At 42.6% G+C, this 13,693-nt stretch overlaps 1 pseudogene; it reads left to right on the forward strand.

Moving 5' to 3' along the window:
• Nucleotides 1–8,993: 8,993 nt before the first annotated feature.
• Nucleotides 8,994–9,887, forward strand: LOC101050701 (M-phase phosphoprotein 6 pseudogene; annotated as a pseudogene).
• Nucleotides 9,888–13,693: the final 3,806 nt, after the last annotated feature.

Raw genomic sequence — 13,693 nt, forward strand, 5'->3', positions numbered from 1 at the left:
GGGATCAAAGTTTAAGTGGGAAAGGGGACCAGGGTATATAGCCTTATAAGGAGGGTAATAAAACTTAGGCAACACCTGGGAAAATTGTAACCCTATGGCACTCAGCCAATGAGGAACTGGGGGAGAAACTTGTATGCTAGGAGATAAATCAACTGTTGCAACTGCCCCAGATGTGCCTGCCCACCAGACACCTGATCTTGCAAGACTGCTATTAAGTCTCACTTTCACTGCTCTTCATGCCTCTAAGTCCATTGTTTGGATTTGGATGGGTGAGTGTGTTTCTCACATTAAATTGATTTTTTTTTTTTGAGACAGGGTCTTGCTCTGTCACCCAGGCTGGAATGCAGTGGTGTGATCATGGCTCATTGCAGCCTCTACCTCCCTGGGCTCAGGTGATCCTCCCACTTCAACCTCCCAAGTAGCTGAGACTACAGGCATGTGCCACCATTCCCAGCTAATTGCTGTATTTTTTTGTGCAGAGATGGGGTTTCACCATGTTGCCAGCTGGTCTCAAACTCCTAGGTTCAAGTGATCTGCCCACCTCGGCCTCCCAAACTATTGGGATTACAGGCATGAACCACTGCACACAGCCAGAAAATTAATTTAAAACTTTTCTTCAAAGTCACACAGTTTTGTCTGGGAGAATTAATTGTTGACTGAAATTAAGTCTGTGAAGCAGAAATGATTTGATAAAGGTTTATTCAAAACCAAATGTGAAGATTGACCCAGAAGATACACAAACAAAGTTGAATGTATTTAGAGTCTGGTACAAGTTGTAATGTTTTTGTAAGAAAACTTAGGAGTGTCAGTTAGAATGATGATCATTAAAAAATCAGGAGGCAACAGATGCTGGAGAGGGTGTGGTGAAATAGGAACGCTTTTACACTGTTGGTGGGAGCATAGATTAGTTCAACCATTGTGAAAGACAGTGTGGTGATTCCTCAAGGATCTAGAAATAGAAATACCATTTGACCCAGCAATCCCATTACTGGGTATACACCCAAAGGATTATAAATAATTTTATTATAAAGACACATGCACACATATGTTTATTGTGGCACTCTTCACAATAGCAAAGACCTGGAACCAACCCAAATGCCCATCAATGATAGACTGGATAAAGAAAATGTGATACATACACAGCATGGAATACTATGCAGCCATAAAAAGGATGAGTTTGCAGGGATATGAATGAAGCTGGAAACCATCATTCTCAGCAAACTGACACAAGAACAAAAAATCAAACACTGCATGTTCTCACTCATAAGTAGGTGTTGAACAATGAGAACACATGGACACAGGAAGGGGAACATTACACACTGGGGCCTGTCGGGGGGTGGGGGGTTGGGGAGGGATAGCAGGAGGTGGGAGGATTGCAGAGGGATAGCATTAGGAGAAATACCTAATGCAGATGATGGGGTGATGCAGCAAACCACCATGGCACATATATATCTATGTAACAAACCTGCATGTTCTGCATATGTACCCCAGAACTTAAAGTATAATTTTTTTAAGTTTTCTAGTTTCCTAAGCACCATTTTTTAACATAATTTGCGTTTTCTGACTTGACTTGTGATGCATCTGCGTTATGAACTAATATTAGTTCTCATATTATGTTGGTGAAAAGAATCAAATTCTGTAAAACATTTGAGGAGATTTATTCTGAGTCAAATATGAGTGGCCAATGGCCCATAACACAGCCCTGGGAGATCCTGAGAACATGTGTCCCCAAAGTGGTTGGGCTACAGCTTGGTCTTACACATTTTCGGGAAACATTAATCAATACATGTAAGATGTACACTGGTTCAGTACAGAAAGGTAGGACAACTGGAAGTGGGGCGGCCAGGTCATACACAGATTTGAAGTTTTTCCAAGTGGCAGTCGGTTGAAAGAGTTTGTCTATAAGACCTGGAATCAGGCCGAGTGCTGTGGCTCATGCATGTCATTCATCCCGGCACTTCGGGAGGACCAGAGGGGAGGATTGCTTGAGCTCAGGAGATCGATACCAGCCAGGGCAACATGGCAAAGCCCCATCTCTACAAACAATACAAAAATTAGCCAGGCACGGTGGCGTGTGTCTGTAGTCCCAGCTACTCAGGAGGCTGAAGCAAGAGGATCACTTGAGCCTGGGAGGTCGAGGCTGCAGTGAGCCATGATTTTGCCACTGTACTCCAGCCTGGGCAACAGGGTGAGACTGTGTCTCAAAAAAAAAAAAAAAAAAAAAAAAAAATTTCCAGGGCAAGTATTATGATAGGACAGAGAGAAGGGAATTTATCAGGTTGTATACTTTAAATATGTGAATTTCCCACATGTTAATCACATCTCAATAAAGCTGTTCCCCTTACTTAGACTCTTGCAATAGTGCACTGGCCTTGGGGCCAACCATAGAAAAGAATGGCCACTGCGTCTTTTCTTTTCTATATCCAAGTCCCTTCTGTGTAGCTTGGTGCCCTTCTACCTTGGGCTCACCCACTGGCTGATGGGGTATGAGCATACCCAAGGCAAGCTCTGCTGGAACACTCCAGCAATGTGTGAACAGGCCTTACCTGGATGGCTTGGGGGATGAGACCTTAAGCGAAGAACAATAAACACCCAAACCCCCTAGAAAATGACTGCAGAAGCCAGTCCAGAGAACCCTCAGGCCAAGCACCGCCCAAATTTTCAACCAACAAACTCTAAATTAATGGTGGTGGGGTGTTGTTGTTTGAGAGACGGTTTCACCATGTTGCCCAGGCTGGGTCTTGAACTCCTGGGCTCAAGTAATCCTCCTGCCTGGCCCCCAAAATGATGGGATTATAGGCATGAGCCACTGAGTCCGGCCTGGTGGTTCTTTTAAACCACGTGATGTTTTGGGTGGCTATGAAATACAAGCTCATAGAAACAGGACCCTTCATTCCATTCCCCAATTGTTACTCTTGCTCAACTGCAAATTTCATCAATTTCCAACTAACATTTACATTGAAACTGACAGACTAACGTAGATATATGTGCGTGAGTTGGGCACAGCGGCTTATGACCGTAATCCCAGCACTTTGGTAGGCTGAGGTGGGAGGATTGCTTGAGCCCAGGAGTTTGGCTCTAGCCTGGGCAACATAACAAGATCTCTATAAAAATAAAAAATAGCATTAGTCAGGCATGGTAGCGTGCATCTATAGTCCAGATACTTGAGAGGCTGAGGTTGGAGGATGGCTTAAAGCCAGGAGGTTGTGGCTGCAGGGAGCTAGATCATGCCACTGCACTCCAATCTGGGTAACAGAATGAGAGCCTTTTTTTAAAAAAAAAAAAAAAAAAAAGGGCTGGGCGTGGTGGTTTACACCTGTAATCCCAGCACTTTGGGAGCCTCAGGCGGGCAAATCATGAGGTCAAGAGATTGAGACCATCCTGGCCAACACAGCAAAACCCAGTCTCTACTAAAAATGCAAAAATTAGCTGGGCGTGGTGGCGTGTGCCTGTAGTCCCAGCTACTCAGGAGGCTGAGGCAGGAGAATTACTTGAACCCAGGAGGCGGAGGTTCAGTGAGCTGAGATTGCGCCACTGCTCTCCAGCCTGGCGCCTGGCAACAGAGTAAGACTCTGTCTCAAAAAAAAAAAAAAAAAAAAAAAGTGTGTGTTCTATGATCGGTCCCATATTACCTTTCAAGTCTGCCTCCTACTCCAAAGATTGTCTTTTATCTACAGAATTTAACATACTGTCATTTTTCACAGTGCCTTTGCACTCAGGATTAGCATGCTTATTTGATTCTGCTTCTAAACTCTTAATAATCCTTCTAAACTTAACTTGCATCATCTCTTCTACTTAGATTTTCTTGATGGCCCCAAGTTCAACATACTCCCCATTTGGGACCTCTCAAATGCACTCACCTGCCATACTAGGTATCTTATTTACTGTTGATATCTCTCTTCTCCTAGACCTTTACTCCCTGAAGGGCAGTACTCTGTCTTATTCATCTTTATTCCCAAAAACCTAATTAAAAGTGTAAGGGACTTAGCTGATATTCATTGGGTGTGTATAGTAGGTTCCCTAGCAGGGAAGAATTCCCGAGTGGATTGGATGTTACCCAAATGTTACACAAGACAGAGATGGTCCCTGCTGGAGAATGTCCAAGAACTGAAAACAAGACTCAGACAAGAAGATTATGTTCCTGTAATTACAAGTTCCCTCCAGGGACTGTGTGCGAGTTTCTGAGAATTGTCAGGGAAGTGCAATGAGATGAAACTGTCATGGGCCACTTAGGTTGTCCATGGAATTCATTATCAGGATGGAGAAATTGGGCACAGAGGGACCAGTTATGCTGGGTTCCCAAGGCTCATTTTAAAAATGGCCGATTTTACTCAATGCCGAGAGAAAGTCCTCTTTCCCCTTTGGGCCCGGCCTCTAGAGTACACATTCTTTTTTCTCAAACCCAGCAACAGCCAGTGAGTAATTGCTGTTTCTTCACTAACGAGCCTAGGAAAACTTTTGACCAAGGCTCACTGAACATTCAGCATTTTCACACAGGGATGTAAACTGCCCTGACTACACACTCAAAGTCCTGCGTGGAAGCACTGCAAGGGGAAAGGGAGGGATTTCAGGAAGCCAAAGGCAACACCATGAGCCCCTCTGTCACGCACTCTGAACCCAACAGATCCACTGGTTGATGTAGGCATGCAAGGGGTCAACAGGTGGAGCGAGGGCTGAATGTCAGAGTAAGCCCTTGATACTGGTCCCAGTTTCCAGCTGGTAAGTTGACTCTTTGCACCTGTCTGTCTCTTTCTTGCAGAAAGTAAATGACTCCTCTCCAGTGTTGCTGGGAAGACTCGTCAATCTAAGTAAAAAGAGCTCCAGTCTGCCATCTTCTTGGGTGAGGTGGAGAAAAATCATCACCAATGTTAGGTCAAAATAACTGTCAAGGTCCAAGACTGGTATAATCCTAGCACTTTGGGAGGCCCAGGCAGGCGGATCACTTGAGGCCAGGAGTTCAAGGCCAGCCTGGCCAACATGGCAAAACTCTTGTCTCTTCTAAAAATACAAAAATTAGCTGGGTGTGGTGGTGGGCGCCTGTAATCCCAGCTACTCCTGATGCTGAGGCAGGAATTGCTTGATCCTGGGAGGCATAGGTTACAGTGAGCCGAGATCACATCACTGTACTCTAGGCTGGGTGACAGAGCGAGACTCTGTCTCAAAATTATAACAACAATAATAATCAGTTTTTATTCTGAATTCAGAAAAGTAGCAGTGGGCTAAAGACAAATCAAGGAACTCATGTTGCTTATATGGAAGGATTTTCTTGGGCAAAAGATTAAGATCTTGGAACCCAAATCAGATAAAGTGAATGGACTAGAAGAAAATTCAGCTCAAACTGCCCTTGAAAACAGAAATAAGTTTTGACAAATCTTGCAACCTGAAAACCAAATACAGTGAGAGAAACAGGGTCTCATGGAGCAAACTGGAATTGCTTTTGTCAAGACAGAAAGAAATGCTTGGATAATTCCTCAGCAAGTGTTCCAAGCCACCTTCTGTTTTAGGAGAATCTGAAATGTACAGGAAGGCTGCGTCCTGATTTCTTTGATTTTATTTCCTAAAGTGGTCAAAAATGAGTATATGCTGTGCACTGCACAGGTTGATTGAGTCAATCCTATCTGTCTATACCTCTGTGTGGGAAGTAGAAAAGTTCCTTTTTAAAGTTTCCTTTCTTGTTAAAAAATAAGTGTGCTAATAACTTTGTTAAGCCCTATCCTATGTAGCTGTTACACATGTCATGCTTACAGGCACATAGTACATTCTATGTCCTTGTACTTTAACCAAGATATCTGTGCTGGACGTGCTCACAGGCATATCCCAGCTCTCCACTGCTTTTACCTGTTTAGAAAAGTTTTAAGTTGTTAGCCAATCGGGTTTTAGAATTCTGAGGTCTGGCCCCAGCCAACAGAGATCAGACACAGCAGTAAGGACGACCTCAAATGCATAAAGGATAAATTTGTGTGTTTTCCTTTGCTCATTGTACTCTCGTGGCAAGATGTCTATTCAGAGTACCCTTCTGCACTCCAGGAAGTAAAAATTGCATTGCTGAAAAATCCTTTGTCTTAGTGCTAATTTTTCTTTGCGGCATCTATTTCCAATACCCTACTCAACTATACTCTTCCTCATAGCGTTTATTCTTCCCTTCATTTACTTTTCTTCTTAGTGTTTATATATTTGCTTGTATTCTGGCTCCAAAGTTTAATGTCAAGATTACCATGAATGTGACCTGTCTTTTGTACCGCTGCATTGCCAAAGCCTGTAAATACCTGGATGAGAAAGTCGTCAGTTAATTCCTAGTATTTATGAGAATGTAGTATGACACTGGTGGCATTTTAATGTAGCTGATAAAAGTAGTTTTTTTTTTTTTTTTTTTTTTTTGAGACGGAGTTTCCCTCTTGTTACCCAGGCTGGAGTGCAATGGCGCGATCTCAGCTCACCGCAACCTCCGCCTCCTGGGTTCAGGCAATTCTCCTGTCTCAGCCTCCTGAGTAGCTGGGATTACAGGCACGTGCCACCATGCCCAGCTAATTTTTTGTATTTTTAGTAGAGACGGGGTTTCACCATGTTGACCAGGATGGTCTCGATCTCTCGACCTCGTGATCCACCCGCCTCGGCCTCCCAAAGTGCTGGGATTACAGGCTTGAGCCACCGCGCCCGGCCAAAAAGTAGTTTTATAAGAGATGGAGGCCAAATGGGTTTTCCATTCTGACGAGGTCTCTAAGTACAACACACCCTGCCACCACACGGATGGCAACTCTTAGACCTTTCAAGAAACACAAATATCCTCACACTCACAGCTTCAAAAGGACTAGAGATCTCTGGTCTAAAAAACCCAAACCCAAGCACAGACACATACTTAACAGTCTTGCAAGGGCTTTTACAAAGAAGAAAGTTAGTACAATACATAAATATTTTGCAAGTATGACTGCAAACCCTTGGCCTCTCTACTCCAAATTCCAAACCCAGGTCTCCCAGGATACAAGTATTGGGAATGCATTGATGTGTTCACTCAGATGAGGAACAATGCCTGCAATGGCCAATATGTGCAGAATAAGAATGTGAGGTCCGGGTGAGGTGGCTCCTGTCTGTAATCCCAGCACTTTGGCAGGCTGAGGTGGGTGGATCACTTGAGGCCAGTAGATCGAGATCAGCCTGGTCAACATGGTGCGATTCCATCTTGACTAAAAATACAAAAAAAAAGAAAAAAAAAAAAAAAGAAAAAAAGAAAAAAAAAAAGAAATTAGCCAGGCATGGTGGCGCACACCTGTAATCCCAGCTACTTGAGAGGCTGAGGCATGAGAGTCATTTGAACCTGGGACGTAGAGGTTGCAGTGAGCTGAGATTGTGCCACTGTACTCCAGCCCTGATGACAAAGTGAATTTGTCTATAAAAAATTAATAATTTAGAAAAGAATGACACTTTCCTTCCAGTTCAGGGAGGACAATCTCACATATGTATCTTGCCTCCTGCTTTTAAGAACCAGCAAAAAGGTCAGAGTGATCTTCCTGTACCTGCTTTTATTCAAATGGCTTGGACTTAAATGATTTATATACTCGAATGGAATTTTTAAAAAAACTCCATTGGTCAGGTGCAGTGGCTCACATCTGTATCACAGGGAGATACAGAATGAGGAGACTCTTCCAGAATCCACACAAAGACAGACAGAGGGAGGGATGGAGGAAAAGAGGGAGGAAGGGAGAGAGGGAGTGGAGAAAAAAGACAGATGGAGGAAGGGAAGGAGGGAGGGAAGAAAGCAGGGAGGGAGGGAGGAAGGAAACAGAGAAAAGAGATAGAATTTAAAAAATCTGGAGAAAAACATAAAGAAAGAGAGATGGAAAGAGAAGATGAAAAAGAGAATGAGGAAAGAAATGAAGGAAGAAAGAGAGGAAAGAAAGAGAATAAAAGACAGAAGAAAGAAGAAAAAGAAAGAAAAGAGAACAGAATAGAGCAAAGAGGGCAGGGCATGGTGACTCACACTATAATCTCAACACTTGCGAGTCTAGGTGAGAGAATCGCTTGAGCCCAGGAGTTTGAGACCAGCCCAGGCAACATAGCGAGACCCCATCCCTACTTTTAAAAAACAAAAAAAAAAAACTAGTTAGCTGAGCGCAATGTCACAGCTCCTGGAGAGGCATCACTTGGATTCGGGAGGTCGAGGCTGTGGTGAGCCGTGGTCAGGCCAGTGCACTGCAGCCTGGGTGACAGAGTGAGACTCCATCTCAAAAACTTGAATGAATGAAGGCTTCAAGTGCTGCAAGAAAAAGATAAAAAAGAAACAAAGAAGGAGATTGAGTTCTGCAAGGAAAAAGTATTTTAAAAATAAGAAACAAAGAGAAAGAGAGAAAGGAGGAAGAAATATGGAAAGAGATAAAGAAAGAAAAGAAAGAGAAAGAAAGATACTAAGAAAAAGAAGGAAGAAAGGAAGGAAGAAAAAGAAAGAAAGAAAAAGAAAGAAGTAAAAGAAAGAAGAAAGGAAAGCAGAATGGGAGAGGCTGAGCGTGGTGGCTCATGCCTGTAATCCCAGCGCTTTGGGAGAATGAGGTGGGTGGATCACCTGAGGTCAGGAGTTCGAGACCAGCCTGACCAATCTGGTGAAACCCCATCTCTACTAAAAATACAAAAAATTAGCTGGGCATGGTGGTGGTGGTGGTGGTGGTGGGGGCATCTGTAATCCAAGCTACTCAGGAGGCTGAGGTAGGAGAATTGCTTGAACCCAGGAGGCAGAGGTTGCAGTGAGCCAAGGTTGCACCACTGCCCTCCAGACTGGGTGACAGAGCAAGATTCTGTAAAAAACAAAACAAAACAAAACAAAACAAAAAACAAACCAAACATATATATATATATATATATATATATATATATACACACACACACACACACATATACATATATATATATCAGCATGATCCACAATAGCCAAGAGGTAGAAACAACCCAAATGTTCATCAGTAGATGGATGAATAAAATGTGACACATGCTGGGCGGGAGCCACCATGGCGGCCGAGCGCAAGACGAAGTTGTCCAAGAATCTGCTACGCATGAAGGTGCGGGGACGCTGAGCCACGCCGGGCGTTTATGTAAAGGGGACTGGACTCAGAAACCAAGAAACAACTGGAAGAGGAAGAAAAGAAAATCATTAGTGAAGAGCACTGGTACTTGGATTTGCCAGAGTTTAAAGGGAAAGAGAGTTTCATAATAGAAGAGCAGAGTTTCTTATTATGTGAAGATCTTCTCTATGGAAGAATGTCATTCAGAGGATTTAATCCTGAGGTTGAGAAATTGATGCTTCATATGAATGCTAAGCACAAAGCAGAAGAAGTTGAAGATGAAACAGTGGAGCTCGATGTGTCAGATGAAGAGATGGCTAGAAGATATGAGACCTTGGTGGGGACAATTGGGAAAAAGTTTGCCAGAAAGAGAGACCATGCCAGTTATGAAGAAGATGAAAATGGAGACATACAACCGATTAAAGCAAAGAAGATGTTCTTAAAGCCCCATGATTAAGATGGATGCCTTAAGCCATGACCCACGGGTGCTTCACGGAAGTCAGCGGCAGATCTGGAGCTCATCCCAATGGTGTCTCTGTAGTTATTCATACTGTAATGTTTACTTTGTAAAGAGATGTATCATTTTAGAAACATGCTGTTTTTGAAACAGATGTTGATGGATGTTGTACATCCTTGGCTTAATGGTGTTCATTCAGAGTGGATCTTTAGCTCCCTAATCTTCAAATGTACATTGTTAGAGGGCTCCTTCCTGAAGAGTTTTTTGACCTCTGGTTTCTCTTAATACAATTCCCCAGTCACTGACCTTGAATTGACTCATGTAAACTAATGCCAAAGTTTAAATTGCCCTTTATTATATTTATCAAGAATAAGCATGCCTCTCCAGCCTTAAGTATTTACATGCTACCAGGTAATTGTTAGTTTACGGTATTACGTTGTTTTATTTAAAGCATTGAATTAATAGAAAAAATTATTCTGTAATAAAAATCTACTTTGACATAAAAAAAAGTGACACATATATGCAACAGAGTATTATTAAACCATAAAAGGGAATGAAATTCTGATATATGCTACAACATAGATAAACCTTGAAAACATTACTTTATGAAATAAGGCAGACACACACAAAAATACATATTTTATGATCCTACTTATAACAAAATTCATGGACACTATGTACAAGTTAGCAGGAGTTGAAGGCAGAAGTGTTGAGGAGTGATTGCTTAATGGGTACACAGTTTGTCTGGAATTAAAAGCACGAGTTGAAAATGGACAGTGGTAGCCAATATTGTCAGTGCACTGTCAGTTGTCCGGAAGTTACCACTCCTTTTCTAGAGCTATCTGAATAACCCATCCCTTAATTTGCATGTAATTAAAAGTGGGTATAAATACTGCTAGCCAACTGCCCATATGATGCTGCTCTGGGCATATAACCTGAGTCAGCCCTGCTCCGTAAGGGGCAGCTACTCTGCTGTGGCCTGCTGCTTCAATAAAGCCAATTTCTTTTACTGCCGGCTGGCTCTCGAATTCTTTCCTGAGCAAAGTCAAGAACCCTCCTGGGCTAACCCCCAATCTGAGGGCTCATCTGCCCTGTGTTATCAGCAGAAAAATGGAAACTCAAAGAATCAGAGGGAAATATTAGAAATCAAAGCCACCATAAAGAGATGGAAGAATGCCTTTGATAAGCTAATCAGTCATCTGAACATGGCCTAAGAATCAGTGAACATGAAGAGGCATGCCACAGAGTGGGAGAAAATATCGACAAAACATATATCCACCCAAAGGGTTCACATGCAGAGTACACAATCAGTAAGACAAGGAGGGCAATGTGAGTATCGTCTTGCCTAATGCCACACAAGTTTGTTGGAATATAAACTGTCGAAAACTGGCAGTGTCCAATGAAAATGAACAAATGCATCTCATATAAATTTTCTGTCAGGAACCCAGCAATTTCTATCCAGGGTATGTACTCCAAAGAAATACAGGCACTGTGCACAACCAGAAATAGTGAAATGTACTCATAGTAGTATTCATCACAATAACCCTGCACTGTAAAGTCCAATGGTCATCAATATAAGATGCTTAGATGAATTATGGAATATTCAAACAAAGAAACAGAATAAAATGTACTACTTAATATTGGAAACAGTACGTGTCATTTCACAAAAAATATTGGGCAAATTAAGACAGGCCAAAGGAAAAAAGAAAGAATGCATACTGGATGGCAGGATTTGCACAGGGCCTCAAAAACAAAAATCCAGGCCAGGTGCAATGGCTCATGCCTGTAATCCTAGCACTTTAGGAGGCTGTGGCGTACGGATCACTTGAGGTCAGGAGTTCAAGACCAGCCTGGCCAACATGGTGAAACCCCATCTCTACCAAAAATACAAAAAATTAGCTAGGTGTGGTGGTATGCACCTGTAATCCCAGCTACTCGGCAGGCTGAGGCAGGACAATCACTTGAACCCAGGAGGCAAAAGTTGCAGTGAACTGAGATTGTGCTGCTGTACTCCAGCCTGGGTGACAGAACGAGACTCCATGTCAAAAAAAAAAAAAAAAAAAAAAATCCAAACCACACTGTTAGAGTTGGAATACTAGTTACCTACACAGTAGAGTGCATAATTTGGAGGGAAAAACGAGGAGGTATCTCGAATACTGGTAATATTTGTTCTTGACTTAGTGGTTATGTGGAAGTGCTCATGCGATAAATGGTTTGTATACTTATGAATTAAGCGTATTTCTACATGTATGTTACATTTCAATAAAAATGTTTTAAAACACATACACACAAGGTATTATTATACTGTATTCTATGATACCACAGTAGAAATGACTTTGGCATTACACTGATAGGATGAACATGCAGAGAACTTAAAACCCAGCAACCTCACGCTCCTGGAAAAACTTACCAGTGCTCCAGAGGGCATGTACACCTTACAGCAGCACTGTTCATAACTGGGAAAAATGAGAAAATCCAACTATTCATTAGCAGTTCACAGCATAATAGTGGATAACAATAAAAGGATCAGAGCCCGGACATGAAAATGAGACTATGATTATATTCATCACCATGACTCTCTCACACCACTCCTCCTCCTAGTTAATCTGGCTGCCATTACATTTCACTTGAATTCTGCAATGGCCTTCTACTTGGTTTCTGTTCGTATCTCCTCCCTCTTTAGCCTATCAACCCAGAAGCCACTGTGATCCTTTTGAAAACTGAAATTGGATAGCTGCCACTCTTCTGTTCAAGATCTAGTTAAACAGCCAGGCGCCCTTGTGAACAGCCTCTGATACAGCTCTGACCTCATCATCTTCTACAATGCCCAAGCTTGCCTCACCCCACCACCCCAGCCCGTCTGCTGCTGCATGGCTGCCCCAAGCACAGTTCTCCTTCGTGGCCTTTGAGCTGCCAAGGGTGCTTTCCCCCAGATTAAGGGCACATGCATGCAGTTCCCTGACACCTCTGCTTAAATGGAAGGCTTTCCCTACCCACCTTATATTCCTTCAACCCACATGCTCCCTGTCATCACCATGGTTGTTTCCATTGCATTTACCACCATCTGATACACAGTATATTTACAAGTTTATCAGGTGCCCCACCCCAAACACAGTGTAAGCACCACCAGGGCAAAAATCTAGAATCACTGCTGTAGACCCTGAAGACCACAAAACAGTGCCTGTGCCTGGCATCAAGGAGGCATAAGCTCCAGAGCCAGACAACAGGGTTCAAAGGCAAACACTGCTACCAGCTAACAGGCTGACCACAGATAAGTAAACCTCAACTTTCTTGCCTGATTCCCCATATGCAAAACAGAGATGCTGACGCAATCTGTCCTTGAGCTTTTGTGAAAACTAATACATCTCTGTCAGTAAATCAAGAAAATATCAAGATATAACAAAAAGTTGAAATACAATGTAAAAGTTTGGTTTAACCAAATGAAAAAACCTGTATCCCACAATTAAAAGTAGACATGTTATACCCACACGCTTAGGTATCAGTAAATCAAGAAAATATCAAGATATAACAAAAAGTTGAAATACAATGTAAAAGGTTGGTTTAACCAAATGAAAAAACCCGTATCCCACAATTAAAAGTAGACATGTTATACCCATACGTTTAGGTAGTACTTATAAAACTCACCAATGACCAGGTGCATGGGCTTCAGGCAGCATCTAGCTGGGTGTAGAAATCCCTCCCACCAATAAATAAATAGAAAAACCAGTCGGGTGTGGTGGCTCATGCCTGTATTCTCGGCTACTTGGGAGACTGAGGCAGGAAGATCATTTGAGCCCAGGAGTTTGAATGTAGCCAACACAAGGAGACCCCTATCTTGAAATAAATAAATTTAAAAGAAAAACAATGAAATATCCATAGCAGCTTAAACCAGTAATCAGTTTTATTTTTTCTCATGTGATAGAAGTCTGGAAGTAACAAGTCCAGGGCTGGTGTAGACACCCACAGGACCGAGGGGAGGCCAGGGTCACTGTGGGCTTTCTGTAGCCACTTCTTTAGACCCTGACTTTCATCCGCAGGGTCATAAGGTGGATCTTCCAATACTACGTACTGGATCTCCTTGCAAGGTGAAAAGTAGGGGGTAAAGCAAAGAACAAAACAAATAGGGAAGAATTCAGGTTTAGGAACGACCCCTGTTCAAGAGCTTTCTCAGAAGCCCACATGGTGACAT

This window comes from Saimiri boliviensis, chromosome 14 (genome assembly GCF_048565385.1).
Source record: "Saimiri boliviensis isolate mSaiBol1 chromosome 14, mSaiBol1.pri, whole genome shotgun sequence".
In the NCBI taxonomy this organism is placed as follows: Eukaryota; Metazoa; Chordata; class Mammalia; order Primates; family Cebidae; genus Saimiri; species Saimiri boliviensis.